This window comes from Planococcus citri, chromosome 4, assembly GCF_950023065.1.
Source record: "Planococcus citri chromosome 4, ihPlaCitr1.1, whole genome shotgun sequence".
NCBI lineage: Eukaryota > Metazoa > Arthropoda > Insecta > Hemiptera > Pseudococcidae > Planococcus > Planococcus citri.
In genome coordinates, this window is record NC_088680.1 from 27,160,094 (window position 1) to 27,184,096 (window position 24,003).

The 24,003-nt window shown below is 34.0% G+C and overlaps 1 protein-coding gene and 1 non-coding gene across 2 annotated transcripts in view; one reads left to right on the forward strand and one right to left on the reverse strand.

Moving 5' to 3' along the window:
- Nucleotides 1-24,003, forward strand: part of PlexB (plexin B) — a 427,961-nt gene that overhangs the window by 339,993 nt on the left and 63,965 nt on the right. The window contains exon 2 of the mRNA XM_065360366.1: nt 17,027-17,150. The gene's annotated coding sequence lies outside the window, so the exon portion shown is untranslated. The remainder of the gene's footprint in view (nt 1-17,026; nt 17,151-24,003) is intronic.
- Nucleotides 10,420-10,491, reverse strand: TRNAH-GUG (transfer RNA histidin (anticodon GUG)). The gene has a single exon. It is a non-coding gene; the product is annotated as a tRNA-His (tRNA).

Consider the following 24,003-nt stretch of genomic DNA (forward strand, 5'->3'; position numbering starts at 1 on the left):
CAAGCTGTCGAAACATCTCGATAACGTTATCAAAACCTCCATTTTTTCACTAAAAGTGGAAAGACCAGACATGACAAAGCATTTGAAAATCATCTTATCGAATAAACTCATCTACAAGTTATGCCAAATCCTACGAGTACGCAATCGAAAATTTTTCTTTCTGTTTCTAACACGTTGAGTACGAATACCTACCTTGAAGGATAGTACTTTTGCGTAGACTGAGGGTCATTCTATGTACGTCAATTAGACCAAGAAGTGGTGAGAAGGGTCGGTGATTTTTTTGAAATTTCTCCTGTGGAATGACCTTTTGAAGGGATGGCCAATGATGCAAATCGCAGCCCTGTAGCCCTTTTTTAAAGGCTTCTAGGGGGTGTCAAAGTTTTCAGTGAACTTGAAATATCATCAATTTCAGCAGTGGATTACTCGATAACCGCGATACGTACCAAAATGGAACTTTTTCCAATGGATAGGAGTTTTGAAAGGCTTTTTGGGGGTATCATGAAAATCAGTGTTGCCACTTTTTTTCGTACGAAAAATTAGCTCGAAAAGTTTCAAAACGTAGTTTTAATATCGTTTCAACTCTCAAAAATTCTGAAAAAAATATATTATGGACAATTTTCCATGTTGAACAACATATTAAAAAATTGGGATGGTATTATTTCGTAAAGACGATTTAAAAAAATTGAAAGTTTGCGAAAAAATGCGATTTTTTGATTTAAAACATGAAAAAAAGTTTTGATTGGTGAAGTTGACCCATTTGACACCTATTTTTACGTAAACGTTGAAAAAGTTGAAAAACCCCTTTCATTCGATAAAATGAGTTAACTCATCACAAAAAAAAAATCAAAATTCTGAGTAAATTGAAAAAAATAAACAAATTTCAATTTTTTTGCAATGAGTGTAATTTTTATCAACTTTTTCATGAAATACGTCAGAAAGAGGTCAAAATAAGACAACTGAACAGATTTAAACTTTTTTTGATGTTTGGAATTGAAAATTGAATTTTTTTGAATTTTCATTTTTTTTGTGATAAGTTCGTTTTATTGAGTGGAAAGGGTTTTTCAATTTTTTCAACTAATACGTAAAAATAGGGGTCAAATGGGTCAACTGCACCAATCAAATCTTTTTTTCATGTTTTAAATCAAAAAATCGCATTTTTTCGAAAACTTTCAATTTTTTTAAATCGACTTTACGAAATAACGCCATCCCAATTTTTTAATATGTTGTTCAGCATTAAACGTTGTTCATAATATATTTTTTTCAGAATTTTTGAGAGTCGAAACGATATTAAAACTACGTTTTGAAACTTTTCGAGCTAATTTTTCGTACGAAAAAAAGTGGCAACACTGATTTTCATGATACCCCCAAAAAGCCTTTCAAAACTCCTATCCATTGGAAAAAGTTCCATTTTGGTACGTATCGCGGTTATCGAGTAATCCACTGCTGAAATTGATGATATTTCAAGTTCACTGAAAACTTTGACACCCCCTAGCAGCCTTTAAAAAAGGGCTAGAGGGCTACGATTTGCACCATTGGTCATCCCTTCAAAAGGTCTTTCTACAGAAAAAATTTCAAAAACAAATCGCCAACCCTCCTTACCACTTCTTAGTCGAATTGACGTAGAATTACCCATGATTAATTTTCAAAATTACGACAAAATTTCAATATCATAGCACTGTATGCTCCTAAAATAAACACTTCAGATTATACCAACATTCAGGAAATCCGGTACAGCCCAAGCTATATAGGAACTTCTGAGCTTAATTTCAACTTCTCTTCTAAACAAAGCACAACTAGTACCTACAAAAGAGTACGAGGCACCCACATTCGTACAAATGAACTCCACACGCTGGAGAATACGACCCAGGAAAGAAGGTACAAGGGGGTAGGAGGGGGCTTGTGGAAATGTCTAAGTAGTAACATACGTGTCCGCGTGATTCGTAATGAAGATAGGTCACGCATGTACTTGTCAAATGTACCTATAGGTATGGTATATGTATCGAGTAAGCATGTACCTAATACCTATGTATGTGTACAATATAAATACGAGTTGACTTCAGTATAGGTAGTCGAGTTTATATACTATTTTTATAAAAACACGCGCGTGTATACGCCATCAATATAGTATAGGTATACTCGTACAAAGCTGTGTGTTTTCTTTCTTCGATGTACAATATTTTTCCCCCTTCTGTGATATCTCTCATTTTTCTGGGGCATCGAACAGTAGTCGTAATACAACTTACAAGCACACGATATAGGCCAAACTTCTGTTTATTTTCTTCCTCATAGTTTTCTATAAATGGCGAATACATTATAAATTATTTTTTTTTTTCGGCGAAGGAAAAAAAAACTCAGCGAAGGCGAAACGGAAATGGTACCTACTTAGAGTGTATTTGAAAAAAATAATAATTTATTTAGACGGATTTCAAACGTCATAATTGCCATCCTCCTAATGTACATATTAAAGGAGCAGAAATCTTTTACAGGGAGAAAAATACGAAAAAAAATTTCACGATATTAAGATACGATTTTGATACGGTGGTGGGAGGAGGAGGGGGGGGGATTTTTGCTGTATCTTATGGCGTTTTCGTCGTCTTTATCAAGAGTAGATACAAAAACACTCGGCTCATCTTTTATTAAACGCTTCGCCGCATTTTAGTCTTTCCAAATTAAGTATACAAACAAATACACAGTATAAGTATAAGGTTACTAGAAAAGCGAAGCATTACTCGACAAATTTCTTCGTTGAATTAAGACGATAATTTTGTAAGCATATAGACCTCTCGTTGTAGCCTTCTCTTTCTCTCGTTCTGTCTCCTTATACTATACTAAATGTGTGCCATGCCACTCTCGCTGTCTATCTCTTTTTGTTCGAATGAATGGCGCTTATACTAGTCGTATGAATGTGCGAGTAATATAGGTATGGAAATAGGTAGCTTTACAGCAGCATATAGGTAGTTATATAAATACGTATATAAAAGACAAACAATAAACATATATAAAGCTGAGTGTGGCATTATAATGGAGAAGCTAACGTTTCATATACATTGTATAATATACTATAACTGACTTATCGAGGTGAATATTCTAAATTGCGGTAAAGATTAATTTATTAAGATTAACTATACATATCTTGCTCTTCTACTGTATGTAGAATAGGTGGCTTTTATACGCAAATGGTCCCTCTACCCGTCTTGAAAACGATGCTAAATTATACTCATATATCATACACGGTTCATTTTTTTCTCGACGCTAGGGTGCTTTATATACACATAAAAACACACTGAGAGATCTACCGCAAGATGAGGGGAGGGGGAGGGGGTGAGGTGAAAGAAGCGGAGCTTTTTAACCACTTCTCTTCAGTTCGTCGTCGTCGTCTCTGTCGCTGTTTTCCTAATGGATTAATATATAGTAGGTATATCAATTCGGACCTATCAATCGCTGGTGTACTACGCCTCCTCTTTGTGTTGCGGAAAATAAGCTGCTCGTGTGTCGTCGTCGAAGGTTGCCGGATTTTCCGTCACATTGGTGGAAGAAAAATCGCATAACAAAACCAGAAAAGCTCGTCCGATAAATTGCTTACAATTTCGTTCAGCAATGAGCTCTGAACAGAGAGAAGAAGAATAAGCGCGTTCATTAAAATGATTAATACGAAGGGTTTACAAAGTATTTAAACAACACATAGTAGCAGAAAATAAGCGAAAGATGGAGTGTACGACGAGTGGTGGAAAGAAGCGGAATAGAGAGAAAAAAACAACAAGGGTGCTGTTCCCTTTTCTCAATAAGCTCATTGTGTTGCCAAAAACTATGCTCTGTGTGTGTAGTACCTCTTCTTATACTGTACTCATTGTATCTCACATTTTCATCGTGCTGTATAGCGCGAAACTTAGCCTAATATTGATTTACAAAAACGTTATAGTGTGTATGACTTGCTGAAAAAGAGTGAAAAGAAGAACGCTAGAGATTGTGCATAGACGTACAGAGTAGGACGGAGTGCGCCTTATCAGGAGCTTTTTTCAGAAAAATGCTGTGTATAGGTCTCGTATTACGAAATAATAATAGTAAAGGTAGCAGGTAGCTTTGGAAACTGTACGTATTACGAGAATACAAAACCATTTCACCGCATTCAGGCGTAAGTACGAGATTCGATAATTTCGCAGCCCTCTTTAACATCTGCTTTACACCATGGAGAGATGTATTTATACAACGTTAACTTTTATTATAGTTTTATTAAAAGCTCTCTCTTTCTATCTGTTGTATTCCAAGTCCCTGCTTCATAGTCTCGTCAGTGTTCTGGTGCTGTTTATAAGGTACTTTGGGTATCGCAAGTTCAATGGTACATCTTTGTACCCGAAATTCTCCAGTTATTATGGACACATACCTAATTCCTGAAGATGATTCAGCTTCAACTGATTAGAAGAACAGTTTGATCGATCTATAGAATAATTTCTACCAAATTTCAAATACGTAGGTTTTCATTTTGAATAACGTTTATGGAGCTGTTTCATAAACTTTCATTCATAATGTTTTGAAATTATTTGATCAATAAGTCGATCGTTTGTGACGTTTTTTGACGAGTTCCACCATCATATGTATCACTTAGAATACCTATTTCAATGGTATGATTGCAATAAAATTTCAACTTTTTTCAAATTCCATCAATTTGAACGTTATTACGATCAAGTTTCATAAATTCTCCCAATATTTTTAAATCTAGTAAACATATTTTTTACAGCGAGCTTCGACGAATTATTTCAATTCAATTTCAAATGGACTTTTTGGCAAGTAAATTTTTCCACGCCAAAAATGGATTCCTACTCTTAGACGCATTCTATTTTACAATTTTCATTAATTTCCAACTATACCTATTCGTAATGTTTCAAATATTGACATTACAGAAAAATCCATAGCACAAAATTATTGAGACCTGTAGGGGGAGGGGGAGAGATTCACAAATTAAAATTTCAAATTCTTTTTCACCTGATTTCATCTTACTCTCTGATCGCAAATTGAGTCTCAGGTAAGAAGGAGCTCAATTTTAAAAATTTTTAAAATTGTGACATAAATGTGGAACAGGGTGGGTCATTTTTCAATTTTTTTTTATATTAAACCTTTGGAGGTTCTCGAGGTTTCCTTGTTAGGGAAACATAAATCACAAAAAAATTGAGCTTTCAAAGAAAAATAATTTTGAAAAAGATCAAAATCCTTGATTTTCAAGAAAACAACTAATTATTAATTGAAAATATCAGTCAAAAGCAATATTTGAAAAGATTATTAAACAAGCCATCAGCTATTCGCTGATTGCAAGAGAGTTTTTGCATTTACCTTTTGCTTATTGGGTGATCTAAATTCTAATGCTGTATGCTTTTGAATAGTTCTTCAACAAATCTTGATGGTTTTGATGAATATAATCTCACCTCAGACATACACGAAATATCGTAATTTATTTTATTTTGAAAAATTATTAATTTTTCTGAATTTACCCTTTCAATTCTTGTATAGATACTTAGAAAGATGCCCGATTTTTATAAAATTAAATTCAAAATAATCTTTGGAATTTTGCTACATGAAATATCGTTATATTTTTTTTGGAAAATTACAATCTACACCGATTCGATTTGTTTTTCGTTGTTGAAAAAAAAAATGAAAGTACCCGCCAAAATTATATCTACAATTTTAGTTTTGGCTTATTACATACTTCCTCACCGTTTCATCTTCATTTTCATATCAATATTTATTATCTACAATGAAGTTTTGAATTGAAATCGGAATTTAGAAACGAATAAACGTAGCTAATTATTTTTGCATATTGCTTAGCATTTTAAAAATCTACACGAGGACGACGATGACGACGATGATGATGACCATGAAAAAGTGGTTACAATAGAGTTTTTTCACGCTTCGCGCAAAAACTCTAAAAATTAATAACAAAAAAAAATCATAATAATTAATAACGATAGTTTAAAAAGGTTGTATGACATTTTCCAAGTTGAGCAAAAGTATAAACTTGATGGAAAAAATTTCTTTGAACAAAAAATGAAAAAAAAACAAAAACAAAAATCTATGCCGCAAATAAAGGATTTTTCATCAAGTCATGGAATCTTGTCGGAAATCTGGCCGAAATAAGACACAAAATTTGGGCGAAATTGAGAGCTTTGAATGGCCGGGGAGGGGGGGTAACTTAAGTATAATACGAATAGGGTATTTTTGTTTTGAAGCAGAAGATTAGAGGAAAAAAAGTATTTTACCACTTATTCAGAAGTTGGAACAATATGAAGATGAACATAGAGAGAAATACAAATAGCAAACAGAAACACAAATCTTTAGCGTAAACGAAATGATAGACTGATCTCGCAGATGAATTTGTATTGTTTACTATTTTTACTACTTATCTTCATGTTCAACTTCATATTTCCAACATTTGATTAGTTGGTAAAATAATTTTTTCTTTTTTTCCAAAATAAAAGAAAGCTCAACGTATACTACATACCTACATCTCCTAATTCAATACAAAAATGTTTTCATCATTAGTTACCAACACCACAAAGCTCGCAATTTCGCCAAATTTTGGGTCATTTCGGTTTGATTTCCTGCAAGATTTTATGATTTGATGAAAAATCCTCTCTTTAGGTATTTCTTTTATAAAAATTTTTATTTTTGCTCAACTTGGGAAATGCCAGGTGACCTTTTTTTTACTATCGAGTACCTACGACCTTTTTTCCTTATAAATTAAAAAAAAATATTTTCAGAAAGTGCTTTTGACTAATATTTTTTATCAATGTTGTTGAATTATTTTTGAAAAAAATGTCCAATTTATATCCATTTGTTTTGTTGGAAATGAAAGATTTGAGCTTTTTCGAGACTTTCATTTTTCAAAATGATGTTTCTCTGAAAGCTCAACTTTATTCGTGATTCGGTCAATTCAACAGAGTACCCTGATAACACTCTTCAAAGCGATTTGTTGCCCCAACATGCGGACTTAGAGAACATTTATAGGGTTAACAATGGGTGTATCAGCAACAGTACAAAAACGAAAAATAACGCAAGCTGTAGAATTGGAAACCTAAAGAACCTCCAAAGGGCTGACGTGCATGTTCAATCTACCGAACAAGTGCTCAGGATTTGAGAAATTTTAAAAATTTTTACCTCGGTCCAAAGAAATATATATTTCAAAATATTGCATTTCAGTTTGGCTTTCGTAAACATACAGCAACAACACATCAACTCCATTGTCTTACTGAAATTATCCACCAAGGTTTCGAAAATAAACCATACACCTCCACAGCGTTTCTCGATATTAAACAAGCTTACGACTCTATATGGCATTCCAGTCTCTTACAAAAATTGCAGAATACTCAAGTACCTCGTTACTTATTTGATCTTCAGAGGTGTACCTCAAGGAGCTGTTCTAAGCCCTACAATTTTCAACATCTACTGCAACGACATCACAACTTGCTAAAATTCTTCAATTTGCAGATGATACCTGCTTATGCACCCAAAGTAATAATCTCTCCAGTGCAATTGACAAACTCGAACAAAGTATCAACACCACCAACTCCTGGCTAAAATCCTGGAAACTTGAACTCAATCCAAACAAAACAGTTACAAAAATCTTCACGCTGAGACATCACTGCAACCCTGCCAGATTCACAATTTTTCTTAGCTTAGATGATCCATTAATATCCAAGATTAGGTATTTTGTAAATCAGGTGTTGAATTGTCCTCTTCATATTATGTCAAGGAGACAGTAGTAAAACATTTTCCAATGGTCAAAATTCCGGCTAATATACTACGATTTGATCTGAAAACATGTCTAAGCCAGATTACATAATAGAAGTCCAGTTAAATCAATTTTGTATGGCTTAATGTAGGAAGTAAGTAATTTTTTTTTTTTAAATCGAAACTTGAAATTTTCAGCACTTGAAGAGTAAACTAAAACATGACCCTACAAGTTTGATTGAAATTTACTCAGTTTTGCTGCACTTCATCAAAGTTTTAAAAAATTGAAAAACCACTCATCCCAGTTTGGAAATCTGGGTTTCTTAAGAATAAGCTAATTTCCATCTTTCGCCTGATTTTACCCCTGATCCCAAATTGAGCCATATCAGAAAAGCAGTGGCTCAATTTTGAAAATTTCAAAAATTCCGATATGGATATGGAGATTTGGGTTTTGAGGTAGAATTAATTGAAATCAGCTACCTCAAAAATCTAGATTTCCATACTAATGTCGCAATTTTTGAAATTTTTGAAACCGAACTCTTCCTTTGGAACCTTTTTTTGGGGGGACAAAGAAAAAATTGAACACCTACACAGAAAAATTGACATTAGAGACCTCGAAACTCTGATTTCCACGCCAATGTCACCATTTTTTCAACTTTCAAAATCGAAATTCAGCCAGGGGCTCAATTAAGAGGTCGCGATGAGCTTGAGTGAAAACCAAAAAAAAAAAAAATAATAAAACTCATATACTGAACTCGTAGTTTCACTTTTTCCTGGTGATCTCTGACTGCAAGAGGGTTTTTGCTTTTTGGTCATTACAAAGTGCCTTTTACTCAAGATGAGAGTGCTCCAAACATTGCGTTCTTCATGATTCACAAAGAATGATTCGATAAGATTAATTTGATGAATTTTTGTATCAGATCCTATTCGTCATCATTGGGCTGCATCTTTCTAGTCTCGGTATCCTCTAAGACCTTAAGAAATTGAATCGATAATTCATCAAAAAAACCATGCTTCCTGACCCCTCATCCAACCTTGATAATAATATTACGCATAAATGGACTCATACATGTTGTATGCAAACGAGAAATAGGTGGGCTCAACCTATAAACCTAATATAAAAACAATTTTTAATCGAAAACATTGTTCAGAGATACTCGAACAGTGAACACATACCCGCTGCCCTGGCAGCTACTTCACTGTCTCTGTGACTCACGCTGTCCGCAACCAAAACCGTACCATCGCAGATAAAAGAATTATGCGTAAGCACGAAGCATAAATCACGAATACCGGTACCAGTACCTAGCTCACATCCACCTATGCAACCTACAGTTCCACCACCACGACGACGATGTCTTCCATGGCATAAAATAAGACGAGGAATCGTAGGTAATCTAGCAGACAACTCGGGAGAGAAAAAAAGAACCACGAATATTATTCCCTATCTTCTGCAACAATTGTAGTATACTTATAACGCATACTTTACACCGTACCATACTTCCTTCCTTATATACTGTAGGTAGGTACCTCTTACACATAAATATATCTCGACGAGAGAAGAAAAGATCAAGATGCCATACAACAACGCAACAATAATAATAATAAAACCAAAGCGAACCAGTTTATCGGACGTGAGGTCGAGAAGCGAGCTTTTTTCAAATTTGCCACATCGCGCTTTAAATTTATTAAAATTAGTTCGCTTAAAGGATGACAACAGAGATAGATACGTGTACAGAGAGCGTACTCGTATGTGTGGGTAAACGTTGGTATGTCCATTTTGTCGGACAATACGATAAATATAGAGGTATAAAGATGCACGAGTAAGTAAGGGTATACCTCATCGTCTGTTGTAGGAATAAAAAAAAAGCGCTATACGTATAGTGCTGGTGAGGTGTTTAAGCTGCAGAAATAGCAAAGGTCAGCGCAAACGAGGTAGGTGCTACGCGATATGGTTTTCTTCGAACGCCAATTTTTCAAACCTACATGTGTTCTTAAGCACATGGAAGCTTGTACGAGTATTTGTGTACGTATACGAGAGGCGCTTATTCTCTCTCCTGTACACTTCGTCTTCATCGAGTGTATAATATACCTTCGTTTGTCCATGACCACCTCTCTGATGTATTCGATAAAAACATAAATTGTCTTCATAGGTAGAATACTATTTAATATTTACCGTAACATATGCAATGTACGAGTACGTACATTACTACGTATGTTTAAGTACTCAATATATAAAGTGCAGTAGAAAAAACACGTGTTTTTATGGCGTAAGGTAGTTATGTTATGTATGAATAGCATTTTATATGGGTATCAAATACGCGTGGTACAGTACTCCATAAGTGTATACATAGTACATACGACCAGTATACAAAATACAAATGTATGCGGATAATATTATATAAATAGGTACATTCGAGAACATCGAGTACACGATTTCAAGTAGCTGCATCATACGTGGGGGTATGGTGGATGTAAATATTCTCATATTGTACCGTTTGATCTCGAAATTTTTTCATGAAAATACCATATTACGAGTATTAGCGAAGTAGGTACGGGATACAGGGTGTTTAGCCATTCTGAGAAATGAGTTTTCCTCGACATTTTTAAGGGTTTTCAGACCGATAAAATATACACAGAGATATTAAATTACATTCTGGTTAGGAATCGTAAAAGAACGAGAAAAAAAATTTTTCACCTCGTTGCCGTGACCAGGATTCGAACCTGGGTTATTGCGGCCACAACGCAAGGTCCTAACCACTAGACGATCACGGCTTCCATCGAGGCTAGGAATACACGACACATTAAAGTTACGTAAAAATAAGAGTTCAAGTTGTCTTAGGAAAAATGCATTTATTTGACGTTTTCTATAACTCACAAGATGTTTAAAAAATCAGCGTAGGGGTAACGGCCCTACATTTTTACCCCCCTAAGGACATAATCTTGACATTTCTTATGACCTAATGAAGCTAGAGAAAAACTGAAAAGCGCATTGAAATCAGCGAACATTCGTTGACAAGATTCAGTGTTTTCCAAAAGTTTAATTTCATTAGGTTCGCCAAAAAAAAATATTTTTTGCAAAAAAACGAGTTCGCAATTTTTTTACCCCCATTCGCTATTTTTTTACCCCCCCCCCCAATTTTTGCTGTGTTTTCAATTGTAACAACATAATTCAACGTTTCCTAACAAATTATCAATTAACCACGCCAAAAAGTGCCCTTTCCGTTATCATCAGTGTATCCATTGCTTGAAAACATAATTGAAAATAAAATGAGAATTTATAAAGATTATTTGAGCAAATTTTCAACAAAAAAAATTCAATACACGTATTTTTGGACTTTAAAATTCCTGGACCACCAGATGAACGCCTTGTTTTTCACAAGAAACTATTTTTTGGGAATTTTTTGCGGATATAGGTAGGTGGTGAAAAATTGCTGTGAAAATTCCTGCTCCAATTTTCTGTTTTCATGTTACTGCTATACTTAAGGTCTTCAACTTGATACACGTTTTTGGTTTGTTTGCTTTCATAGAAAACCTATATTAGAAGGGTACCATTGATTTATTCAATTTTTTTGGTTGATTGTTTACAATACATTGATGTAATCAACTGTAGAAAGTGTTTTTTGGGCAAAATAATTACAAAAGTTCAGAGCTGTACATTCAAATACTTCCCCAAAAATGAATAAAATTTATATCACGCCCTTCAACGGTCGTTAGCGAGCAAAAATTCTGAAAATTGAGGGGGGGGGGTAAAAAAATTAAAGAACAAAAATTGATATGGATTTTTTATATTTTTTACCCGGTAAAAAAATAGAAAACTGGGCTTGAATCATTCCCTATTTTTTACACCCTCTAAAAATTTTTAGAAACCGATTTTGTGAAAAATAACTAGCTCATCTAATAGACCAGAGTCTGTAGAATTCAGCGATGTACTCACGAACTCATTTTGGTGGAAATTAGTGCGTCCAATCCTTAAAATCAAAACACAGTACTTTTTTAAAATTTTGTTAAGAAAATCGACCAAAACTCACATCACATTTTTCAAAGTCTCCTGAACCATGAACATTGAATGGAAAATGCACCTTTCAAGGGAATTGTGTTCCAAAAGAAGCATAAAACATGTTAATATGGTTTTCGAATCGATTCATGACTTTGGTGGATTGCTTATTTTTCAGAAAATTCTTGGGGGGGGGGGGGTAAAAAAACTAGAGGGTTAAAAAAAATTGGGCCGTTACCCCTATGCTGAATTTTTATGCTTCAAAAATGAATGAAACTGATTCTTTGTAGCGTTAAAGAAGCTCGCATCAATTTTTAAAGGGTGCCCGAGACAGTTCAACTGATAAATTTCAAGAATTTTCATGAGATAAGTAGGATTGAAAAATTAGAATGTGACGCTTGAAAACCAAATTGAATTTGAGTGATAGCTCATTTTGGAAACAGAAGATTTTCCCCAATTTTCTCCAAAACATTACGTTGATTACCAAAGCCAAATTCTGTAAGTAAGTACTCCAGAGCAAAAAGGATGGAAGTCCATTTTTTCGGGATTTTGAGATTTTTACATCATTGGAAAGCTCTTGCAAACCTCTTTCCAATGATGTGAAGTGACAATCGAAAAATCGAAAAAAAATGGACTTTTCATCTTTTTTGCTCTGGAGTACAGAATTTACATATGCTGATGGGTACAAGTTGATGGAAATATGCTTTAAAATTTTTTCAGCTGAAAATGTTTCCAACTGTTGTTCAATGTTCTCAATTTTTCAATAAGGCCCATAGAGTAAAAATTTATTATCTATATTTACTCCAACCGAAACACAAGATTTCAACCTCTTCTTTTCAACAACTTCGACAGCTCATAAGGAAAAATGTCTACATCACAACAATTAAATCAGGTAGATAAATAAATGCAAAGATCATCAAAAGAGCTGGGATTTTTATGCTTAGCATATTTTTTTATGGACCGGAAAAAGTGCATATTTGATAAGATGTCCACGAATCAAAAAATTTTCTGACGAATGAGCCCAATATAATGTTGCATAATTTGCATATTATTTCAGACCAAATCAGCATTTTCTGGTAATTTTTTACATAATTATGTAGGTACATATAAATTTTTTTGCAAAAATTGACATTTTCAACAATGAATTTGATAATTGCATGCAATTTCCTTAGTTGATTAGTTGCTAATTTTTTAGTTGAATTTTCTATTTTTTCTTTTGTTTCTCGATTCGGTTGATTTTAAGATGACGAATTTAATACCTATTATGAAATGACTTATTTTGCCAACGTTTTAAAAATATATGGATTTTTTTCATCGCTGCGTTCATCTCGTTTTGAATTGACGGTTTCCCCTTTATTCAGCTTAAAAAACCCTTTTCACGTGGACTTCGCTCAAACTGAAATTATTGCACATTTTTTGCATATTTTAGGTGAGAAAACTGCATAAAATATTGCATATTTTCATCATATTTCTGCATAAAAACCCTAGCTCTAGTCATCAACTTCGATCAAATTTAAGGGGGAAATATTTTTTGCACGACGAAAAAGGGCGTCATCACGACAAGCATTTTTTCGTTTAAAAAGGATGAATGAACGACGAAAAATGATGAAGTTCCACGCCAAATGACGCCCGACAATAAAGTGTTTATGAACGACTACGATGTAATTAAGAGATAAGCAGTATTCACGACAAAATAATTTTATTCACGACAGATCATTATCGGTTCAATTACAATTATATTTTCTACAAATTTTGACAAATAATCAACTGAGAGTTTCTTTTTAAAAAATTTGAGTGAAATTGAAACTCGGTAGAAGAGACCTAAATTGGCCTAAGCGAAGCGAAGGCAAAAACTCAGGGAAAAAAATAAGAATTTTGAGGAAAGATCGGCGATTTTGTCGGCAAATGAAAGATAACTAAACACATGATTGTAAAAAATTTGAATTTTTGAAAACTGAAACTAAAATATAGTTGAAATTATTGTATTTTTTCAACTTTCTTGAATTTCTAGAGGGGAAAACTTCGATTCGTCCCTGAGTCAAAAGAGGAAGAGGGGTCGCCCATCAAAGTCCACAAAACATTACTTCTATAAACAGCAATTTTTACATACCTACTTCGTTTTTTTGGTATCATTTTAATATTTTTAAAAGTTTATTTCTGTCGATAAAATTTCTCTTTTTGACAGAAAAACTTTGTCATGCATGGCCTTGTATGCATCGATATGTATGGCAGTTGCGAAATGTATCCCCTTGGGTCAAAAAAGTAAGAGGGGTCGCCCAACGAAGTCAACAAAAGCTTTACTTTTATAAACTCTAAACAGAAATTTTTTTTAATAGATACTTCGTTTCTTTGTATGTATACTTTTTTATGTAATTTTTATATTTTTCAAACATTTATTTCTGTCGGTGAAATGCCTATTTTTGACAGAAAAATATTGTCGTGCATTGCCTTATATAGCAGTTGAAAGTAATAAAATGTCGTGAATTTTTTAATTCGTCGTTTGATACATTATTTTGTCGTTGGAGTGCCTTTTATGTCGGGGTAAGCTCTTTATTGTCGGGAATTTCCAATTTAGTCGTGGTAACGAATTTTCTGGCGTGAAAGTGCCTATGCTTGTCGTGCTGACGCCCTTTTTTGTCGTGGTATTAAATCACACCCAAATTCAAGTACCTATTTTAGAATTCAAATTCCAAAAAAAAAAATCGTTCAAATCGAATTTTTTGAATATCTTTGAGAAAATGTGGGTTTAGAAATCGACATAATATTTTTAGTCCAAGAGCTATACCACTGTGATTGGGCCGAAATAACTGAAAGCTGGGGATGGTCTCAAAAGTTAGTATACATACCCCTATTTTGAAAGCACTTGGTCTGCCGATCCGCAGCTGCTGCTTTAAAGCTCAGTGAAAGCTCGAAAGTTCAACATTTTTCTGAACTTTCAGCTGAGAAAACTGATGGCTAAAATTGGTGCCTAATTATAGCATTTTTCACGCTGACTCCGAATATATCGGTCTGCCGACCCACAAGTGCCGCCAAAGTCCCGCCAGACTGGGTCAAAATGGGAGCAAATTTGACAAATTTCATGTTTTTGGGCTAAATTCTCATAAAAAGCTACAAAATCGGGTTAAAAATTATTTTCAAGCAGTTTAACGGAATGCTCTATGCCTAAAATGATTTTTAGGCACCGAAATTTTTCAAAATTTTCATTTTTTGGGGGGTGGGGCGTGAGGGGAGTATTTATGAATTCAGCAAATATGGCCTTGTGATATATCAAAATATATGTTTTTTGGGTCGTAGAATTCAATTACATACGGCAATATTTTTCACATTGGGGGACAATACGGTCACAAAAACTTCAAGACGTCCATTATTAACATTTCCTTACCAACGAGGTACCCCAACTGTGGGAGGAGAATTTTTGAACTGGACCAAGCTAGATCAAAGGAGCGTGCAAAAATATACTACCATCCAAAATTTCAACTGTTGAAATGCATTTTTCGATTTTTGATGAATTGTTGTATATCTATTCAGGGCCTAAATTTGATTTTCAAAAATTCATTAAAAATCGAAAAATGCACTTCAACGCCTGAAATTTTGAATAGTGTTTCTTTGCACGTTCTTTCGATCTAGTATTGTCAAGTTCGAAATTTTTTCTGTCAGTTGATATATGTACCTCTCTTGTTAGAAAATTGACTGTGAATTTATCAAAATTTTCATCGAATAACGAGTTCAGTAATTTCATCACATTTCATCTTTTTTTTTTTTTTAGCATCAGATGTCAAATTCGGGTCTTGTAAAATTTTCAGGTAAAAAAGCTATTTTCGATGTTCTCAAATAATTTTACTTCCAATAGTGAGATGAAAAACTTATGAACTTGTTTTTTTCAGCTTTTTACCTTTTTTGATTTTTGCATTTTCAAAAATTTAAACGACTGAGTCCTCATGAAAAATCAAGCTAGGAGGCTAGTTGGGGTCTCAAAATGACCCTCTTTGACTCCCCCCTCCCCAGAAATCATTTTCACTTTGGCATAATTTCCCAGCACAGATCATATTGAAGTAAACTAACGATAAAAACTGATCACCGATGACGACGTGATTGACCCGCGAAGTCGAAATACTCCAACACCAACTCTAGCAGGCTGTACTATAGAGAAGGCAGGCACACCACACACGGTTCTCGCCGAGGTGGCTGCGTAGCTCGTTTGACGATAATTGAATAAGAATATAGATTTTCGCTAAGAGAGGGTCCCGGTTCCATCCTCCCAACAACGATGTAACGATTTGTGGTACCTGTAATATGTAATTTGTGCTGTGCGGTATCCATTAAATGGGCATGCATAGATACACAGACACACCAACACCAGCATCGCCTATACGAGGCGATGTCGTTGATAGACGAAAATTAAAGGGTACCGAGTACACGAAGTGATGGGTTTTTAACACACTGCTCTTGATCGAGATCCGAGATCCAGACCGAGAGCAAGGAGGCGGGGGCGGGGTTTACACCGAGCTACCATATCACTCTCGTATAGAACAACAGGTTTTTTTTTCTCTTTCTTCATCTATCGTTCTTCCATAATCTAAAGTTCTGCGGCAGCAGAGCGGTGGCGTTAAATAGATTGGCTGAAGATAGCCGCGTATACCTAGTTATGCGCTCAGGCTCTGTGGGTAATTTAAGGTGAAGCACGCGGAAAGCCAACACAGAAGAGATTTCCTAGAAAGAAATTATAAAAATTTACCACGTAAAGAGGAAGCGAACTCATCGAAATCAGAGGGTGTGAAAATTGTACGTCTATGAGCAAGTTTACTAACCAAAGAACAAGGTTCGTTTGTGTGTATTTTTTTTTCTTTTTTTACGAGGCGCGCGAGACTTTAATCAGCTCAATACGCGATTTTATTACTGTCTTTTCTCGGTATACCGAACGATAATCCGCCATCAATAAAACGATTCATCGGCCAAAAATCATCCAGAAAGCCGAACGCCAGATAATAAAGGTGTGGCTGCAGGTGACATACACCTAAACGTAAACCCGTACGACGAATAAGCATTACGACCTTGCCATTTAATACCTCGAATCTCGAGTAAATGGCCGAACTGGGAATGAGGATCGGTAATGCTTGGGTTCGGTTCGATATAGGTACTATTACTAGGTACTTGTAGCATTGGTAATATAGAGGTACTAATACAGTGTGTTTTTCTGGTACCTACGAGCTACGTCGAGCTTACGACGACGACGGGACAAGTATTTCCGAAATTCGTTAAATTTTACGAGCATTATGCTAAGATAGTGTTTTTTTTCTGTTTGTTGCTGTGCAGGTCGTGCCACGAGGTCGCCACGTTGCCGGACCATGTATTCATGAGACACAGATGCACAAATGTGTCTGAGAAAAAAGAAAAAATATTTTGCTGTTATTTCGGAATTGATAAAATGAAATTCAAGGTGAGTTTTATTTTGATTAATTATACATTTCTTTTAATATATTTACGAGAATTTGGGTGTATTGAAATGGAATTTTTCTGATGCGTATCAAACACCCTAATGCTAGATGAAATCTCCGGAAGCAATCCCTGAAAACCTGATCAATCTTGGCCCTTGGGAGAAATCTTCCAAAATGTAATCAATTGCTTTTTTCTAGAGTAACGCCACAAAATTAAATATACCTACAGGATTTACAAAATACTGTCACAGAAAAAATCGTCGACTTACTCTGCAGATTGCAGAATATTACCACTCACTTGAACCATCAATCCCTGGGAAGTAAGGGTAAATCAATCAAATTTTTGTACCCATGCGACAGAAAGCTCGATATTATAAAATCAAATTGAACTAGTTATTCAAGAAAAAAAAATTCAGATATACATAAATCGTAAATAGAAAGAATAAATCAGCTGATTGCAAGAGAGTTTTTGCTTCTTATTAAAACATTGCTTTAGCTTTTTTTTCAAATTTAAACTGCATAAAGAGCATAGGAGGATAAGGTAAGTATGGTGAGATTGTTTTTATAGGAACGAACGAGACGAAACTCCGGCAGTAAGTAGGTATAGTTACTATCGAGTTATGTACTTTGATTGTCAAAGTTTCAGACCTTAAGATCAAAGTGGTTCCCAAGTAGGATCACCTTTCCTCAAATATGGTCAAGTATGAATGTCTCATTTAAAACCAGTCTGACTGAAACATGGATCATGTAGGGGCTTATGTGGCACTTTCACAAAAAAATCAACATCCTCTCTCTCCTTCACCCTCAAATATCAAATTCAAGTTTTCAAATCGCTCCTTACCCATGAAGATATACCTAAGTCGACAATTTTGGAAAAAATATTTCTGCAAAGTTGGAGGAGGAGGGGGGGGTGTGTGTTGATTTTTTTGTGAAAAGCCCTCATAGGCCCCTGCAATAATATGATCCATGTTTCGTCAAAATTCATGACAATTTTTGAGGAAAAGTGATCCTACTTAAGAACCACTTAATCTTAAGGTCCGAAACGTCTCGTTCGCTGCAAAAAAATCCGCAATAAAAAAATCTGAGTTCAAAAGAAAAATTATAAGGAGAAGAAAAGTTTTGCCATCACAATTAATGGAAAATACCAAAAACCTGGATACTATTTGGTTTCAATAAAAATACAGATTTCTGATTGGCTCTTCAACAAAAAATAAATAAGTAAATAAATGAATAACCAAGTGATTAAAATTGAGTTTACCCAAAACTCAAAAAATGAATTGCGCCAAGCTATTTACATACATAATAAACCAACAATTTTTACCCAAAAAAAGTTTTTTTCTTCTTCATGCTATGAAATCCTTCAAGGAAAAAAAGTTGAGGATAAAACGAAGGTATCGTCAAGTATTATAAATTAGTTCAGAATGGATATCTCACTATCGATAAACTTTGAAAGATTTTGGCTTTTTGCAATTGAGAAACAAACCAAAAAAAAAAAAAATAGCTAAAAAAGATGGTAGGTAATTTTTTCCCATCCACTCGCACATTCGTGCACTAAAAAGGATCTCATAATAATATGAAAAGTGCATTATTGAAGCTATAAAAATTACTCTTGCGTTCGTTTGCAATTTTTTCAACTGCCACCGAAAGGGTTTTTTGGTTTTTCAGGTCTCTCTCCCAAACAATAAAAATGAAGTGAAGCCCCTAAAATAAATTTAAAAAAAAGTTTTAAAAAAACGAAAAATATAAAATTCTTATGCACCTTCTTCTCAATAACTCTCTTTTAAAGGAAAATCCACTCCGTTCCACACAAATAATATTGATGCATCAGGACAAGTTCTCTAAAATTGATCAAAAATTTGAAAAAAAATTTAAAAAATGGGTAAAAAATTTTCCAAAACTTGAAATTTTATTTTGACGTTGAAATTGCATTTAAATAACACCCAATTTGAGAAAAACGTTACCTCTTCCCTTCGAGAAAAATGTTTCTGAAAATATTGCAGGGGTAGCGAGGAAATTTAAACTTCAAAAAGGGATTGTTGAGAGGAATATCGCAGAAATTTAGAATTTTGAAAAAATTAAAACCCTATCACGTTTTCTGATTCAAGAGCCTCAATAGAGAGGAACCGACATTAAGTATGTGGGAGATCGAGCGAAGTTTTTTTTATTAAGAAAGAGGTTATAAAGAGCTTTGACACAAAAAAAAACTGAGAATTTTGAAAAATATTCTTGAACTCGTTTTCTTGACTGTTTTTTTTATTACATCAAAGGATTCTACAGAAGGACCAGAGAGCAACATAGTTTTGAGAAACCGAGAAAATTTTTTTCTTGAACGGCTGGAGGAGGGATTAAGGAGAATTTCATCATGAAAATGATTAATTTTCGAAGAAATTCATCATATTTTTTTTTTTTCAATTTTGGAGCTCCGGCTTCCTCTTCTTTTGAATATAGATAGGATGAGTAGATACTTTCACCAACAATATCACATAATTTAATCCTCTATTGAACGACATAGCCTTCCCGTGTTCAGTGGTAAGAACATTATTAATGTTTCATTTTCGAATTGCCTAAAATCATGCGATTCGAGGTAAAAAAAAACTGCTTCGATTGTCCAAAAATCGTAAGAAAACTTCGTTAAAAATTTTGAAAAGTGTTTCAGACCATCTGATGAAATTCTTCAACTTACCCATTCTATTCAGAGAAGAGACACTTCATTTTATTACGAATTGAGTTGAGGAATTTATCCAGTTTGTATTAGATTTAGCTGCTAGTACGAATTTGAAGAATTTTTTCCTTATATCAAAATATCATTTCACTCGATCAACTTTCAAAATCGTTCCATTAAATAAATATCTTTTCCAAAAAAAAACTGAAATTTGAATAGGTACTTTATCACAATTCCATTTTCCATTTACTTTCGATGGAAATCATACAGGAAAAAAAATAGGCAAAGAAACAAAGAAAATTCGAAAATCGAAATTTGATTCATTACTGACGAGCTCACAAAACATCGAATCGAATACTACAGTAGATAAGAAACGATACACCCATGAAAAACTTTTTGCCAACTAGTTATGAATTATTCGTTATCAAAGATGTGCTGCTGGAGCTGGACTTTGCGGTACATTCGACGACTATACCCGGTCATATATTTAACCGGACAAGCCATAGCTTCGGCTACAGCACCGCGCGTGTAATAAATTTAATATATTATAATAGCGCGACGACGGAAAGGAAATTTTTTTTCTTACGTGATGTGAAATAGTAAAACGTAATACATATATATCTATCCAGCAAGCGCGGTATAAGATATTAGAAAATATTTGACTGGAAATTGGATCGCGATCCGTATGGTAATGTGGTGTTCCTTTTTTCTTTTCTAGAGCATAGCAAATGCCATCGAAATGAAAGGGGGTTTATTTCGTATCACCACAAATAGGGCGGAGAATATTTTATTAAAATAGTCAAAGGGTATAAACGTATTGCATTCATACATATTTACTGTATATATGAATGTAATACTGATATATTCCAATAAGTATATCTAAAAATATACGTACGTAGGTACATGTAAGTGGAAGAATATTATCGAAAAATATCAACGCTTTAAGGCCTAATGAATCATGAACCGGTTGCGGCATGTTTGAAATTTTTTAACCGAAATCGTATTAGATAAAATAAAAAAAAAAAACGTATATCCAAAGACTCTCTTCGAGGTGCGGCGAGGGGAGGCACGCGTGCGCTTATTTAAAACAACTACACGCTCATGCTCATTGCCCATAAGAATGAGTAAAAGTTATGGTGGCAGGTTCACGATAAGGCGCATATTAGGGTACGAAATTCCACTGTGGGAAAATGAACCCATAGGTTAATAGGTTCTAATAAAGCAGAGATAAGGTACGCGGTGGAAATAAAAGGACCAATGGACCATACATTACATACCAATATGCGATAAATGTACACTCGATGCACGTAGGTATTTCACAACTAGGTACCTCGTGCATTAATAATGAAAGAGAATTTTAGTGAGTAGGTTTTTTTCAAAGATGTTATGGATTTTGTGACATTCCAAAAAAATGTACCATCGTGTTCCAAAATCGTAGAGTTCCATTTTTTTCAAAATAAAGCATCTGAGGCAAAATGTCATTATAAAATCTATAAATTACAAAAATCATTGGGTTACTTCTCGAATGCATGCCAAATTTATCCAAAAAAATTACTCGTAAACTGGTTTCAAATATTAGAAAAGGGATGAAAACACAACAGGCTCACAGACACAAAAAAAATCCAAAATTGCTGAAAAGTAATCCTAACGCAGGGCATAAGTTTTTTGAAGAAGGTTTTCAAATTTTCAGATACAAAAGCATTTTAAAAAAAGCCATCAGCTATTCGCTGATTGCAAAAGGGTTTTTGCTTTTTGTTATTTATAGGAGCTTTTTAGTTTTTTTTCGTAAATTTGATTACAGCTAAAGCCAAAAGCAAGAAATTTACAGACAAGTTATTTATTAATTAAAAAACTATTCGCTATTCAACATAAAACATGTTGAATACAAAATTAAATTATTGATGAAAAAATAGAAAATATTAGGCAAAATGTCGCGTATACGCAGCGATGACGTCATGTAAACTCTATGCACACTTGCATCCAAATCACAGAATTGGTCTCTCCGAAATACTGTTCACTGATTGGCTACAAATTGAAAATAATCAATTGCAATAGGGTTTATGCTGCTATGAATGATTAAGTAACTGATTATCTTGCATTTATAATAGATATGTATTAAGCTCATATTTATAAATCAACAATGAGAAGCTTATCGCAGGGTGTCCACCCCTGTTCGGAAATGATTTTCCATCACTTTTCCAGGGTTTCCAGTATTATTTTTTTAAGCTTTCGGTACTTCATAAAGAAATATTTTTTTTAATACCAACATTTTCAGGCATCGTAGCCAAATTTTTCTAAAAAAAGTGACCAAAAAAGGGACCAATTTTTTTTAAATTCCAGCGCTCAGGAGAGCAAAAAATCGAAAAACAAAAGCAAAAAAACGTTTAATATCTCACCTAAAAACTATTACTTTATTCTCCCGCCTGGCCCCACCGGAAAATCTTTTTTTTTAATGTGAGAACGACGAGTCAATTTTTTTATTTTTAAAATTTTAGAATTTGAATGATGTTTTTTTTAGAAGGAAGTTGATTTTGAAAATGAAAAAAGACAGGCCTGATCGAGAGCGAAAGCTCTTGAAAATTTGTATTTTGAAAGCCATTAAAAACGATGTTTTTTTGTGAGAAGTTCATTTTTTGATTTAAGAACTTGATTTTAAAAAAATTCTATCTTTATTTTGAAAAAGAAAAAAAAAACAAGCCCGAGCAAAGCGGGGGCAAAAGCTTTTGAAAATTGATGTTTTGAAAAGTGAAAATTAGTGTTTTTAAAATTCTGAAATTGTTTAATAAAAGAAATTCCCATAAAATCTTTTGAAAATGAGCAATAAAAGATAATTTGGATGAAAAACGATTTTTTCTTGTTTAAAAAACAAAAAAAATTCAAAAACGTAACTTTTTGGAAGGTGACTTTTTGATGAAAAAAGTAACCAAAAGTGACTTTTCGTGAAAAAAGTGACTAAGTCACTATAAAAGTGACCCGCTACGATGCCTGCATTTTTCAAATTTATAATCAATAATTTTTTCAAATTCCCGGGCTCGTACTCATTTTTTCCGAAAAAAGTGACTTCAGTAACTTAAAAAGCTCAAAAAAGTAACTAAAAAAGTGACAAAACATGGACAATACATTTCAATGCAGAAAAAAATCACCCAAAAAAAAAACAGAACTTTTCGTTTCCAATCAAAACCTAAAAATGAAACTCGATAGAAACTTGTTTAATATTTCAGCAAAAAGCAGGACATTTTGGCAATTAATGCTAAAACAGCCCTTTCCCAATTTTTTTCCAAAAAAGTTGAATTGCAAGTATTTTGCAACATTTTGATTGAAAAAAAAACGATTTTTTTTCGCAACTTTGGTCCAAAAATTGAGTTTTTTTTTGCGATTTCTGGCAGTAAATACGAAACTTTTGACAATTTCAGCAAAAGAAATTTTTTTTGGAATTTCTGGCGAAAAAACGACACATCAGAACCATACTTGGAAAAGAGTGAGAATTTAGGATGCGAAAAACAACATAATTTTTACAACTCAAAAGTTGACAAAATGCAAGACTTCGACAATTTTTGCAAAAAGCAAGACTTTTTGGGAATTAGGCAATTTTGGACAAAAGCTACCTGCGAAAAAATTGTGGTAAATTTTTCCATCATGAGAAATGGAAAAATTTGTTTGAAGTGACCTTATACAAAATTCCATGAGCTTTGACTTTTGAGAAGAAAATGCTGAAAATGCTAAAATTCTCGGACTTTTCCAGATCGACCGAATTCCCTGACTTTTCCGGGTTTTTCAAGTTTTCCTGGCTTGTGGACAGTGGACAGGGTGGTCATTCAATAGGAAAAATTAAAAAGTCGTAGCAGTCTGCCGCTACGTAAGAGCCAAATTTTTGTACAAGGAACTTTGTTGTCTTTTTAAACAATGGCGATGTTTGTAAGTTGAAAACATTCAAATAAAATGGTGACATGATGACTGTTTTCAAACATATAAAATTACAGCTCCGTGGTAATGCTTTCCTACTGTGTGGGTTTCTATTTAGCAAAATGTTCTTTGAGCATGTTCGCGGGGATATTTCGTCCCCCCCGCGAAAAAAATCAGCTTTTTCCTCCCTTAAATGGGGTGGGAACGACCTAGGAAGCTGAAATTTGGATATGTTGTTCACAATGATGTTACTCACCGATGGTATGAATTTGGACCATTTTCATCGATTT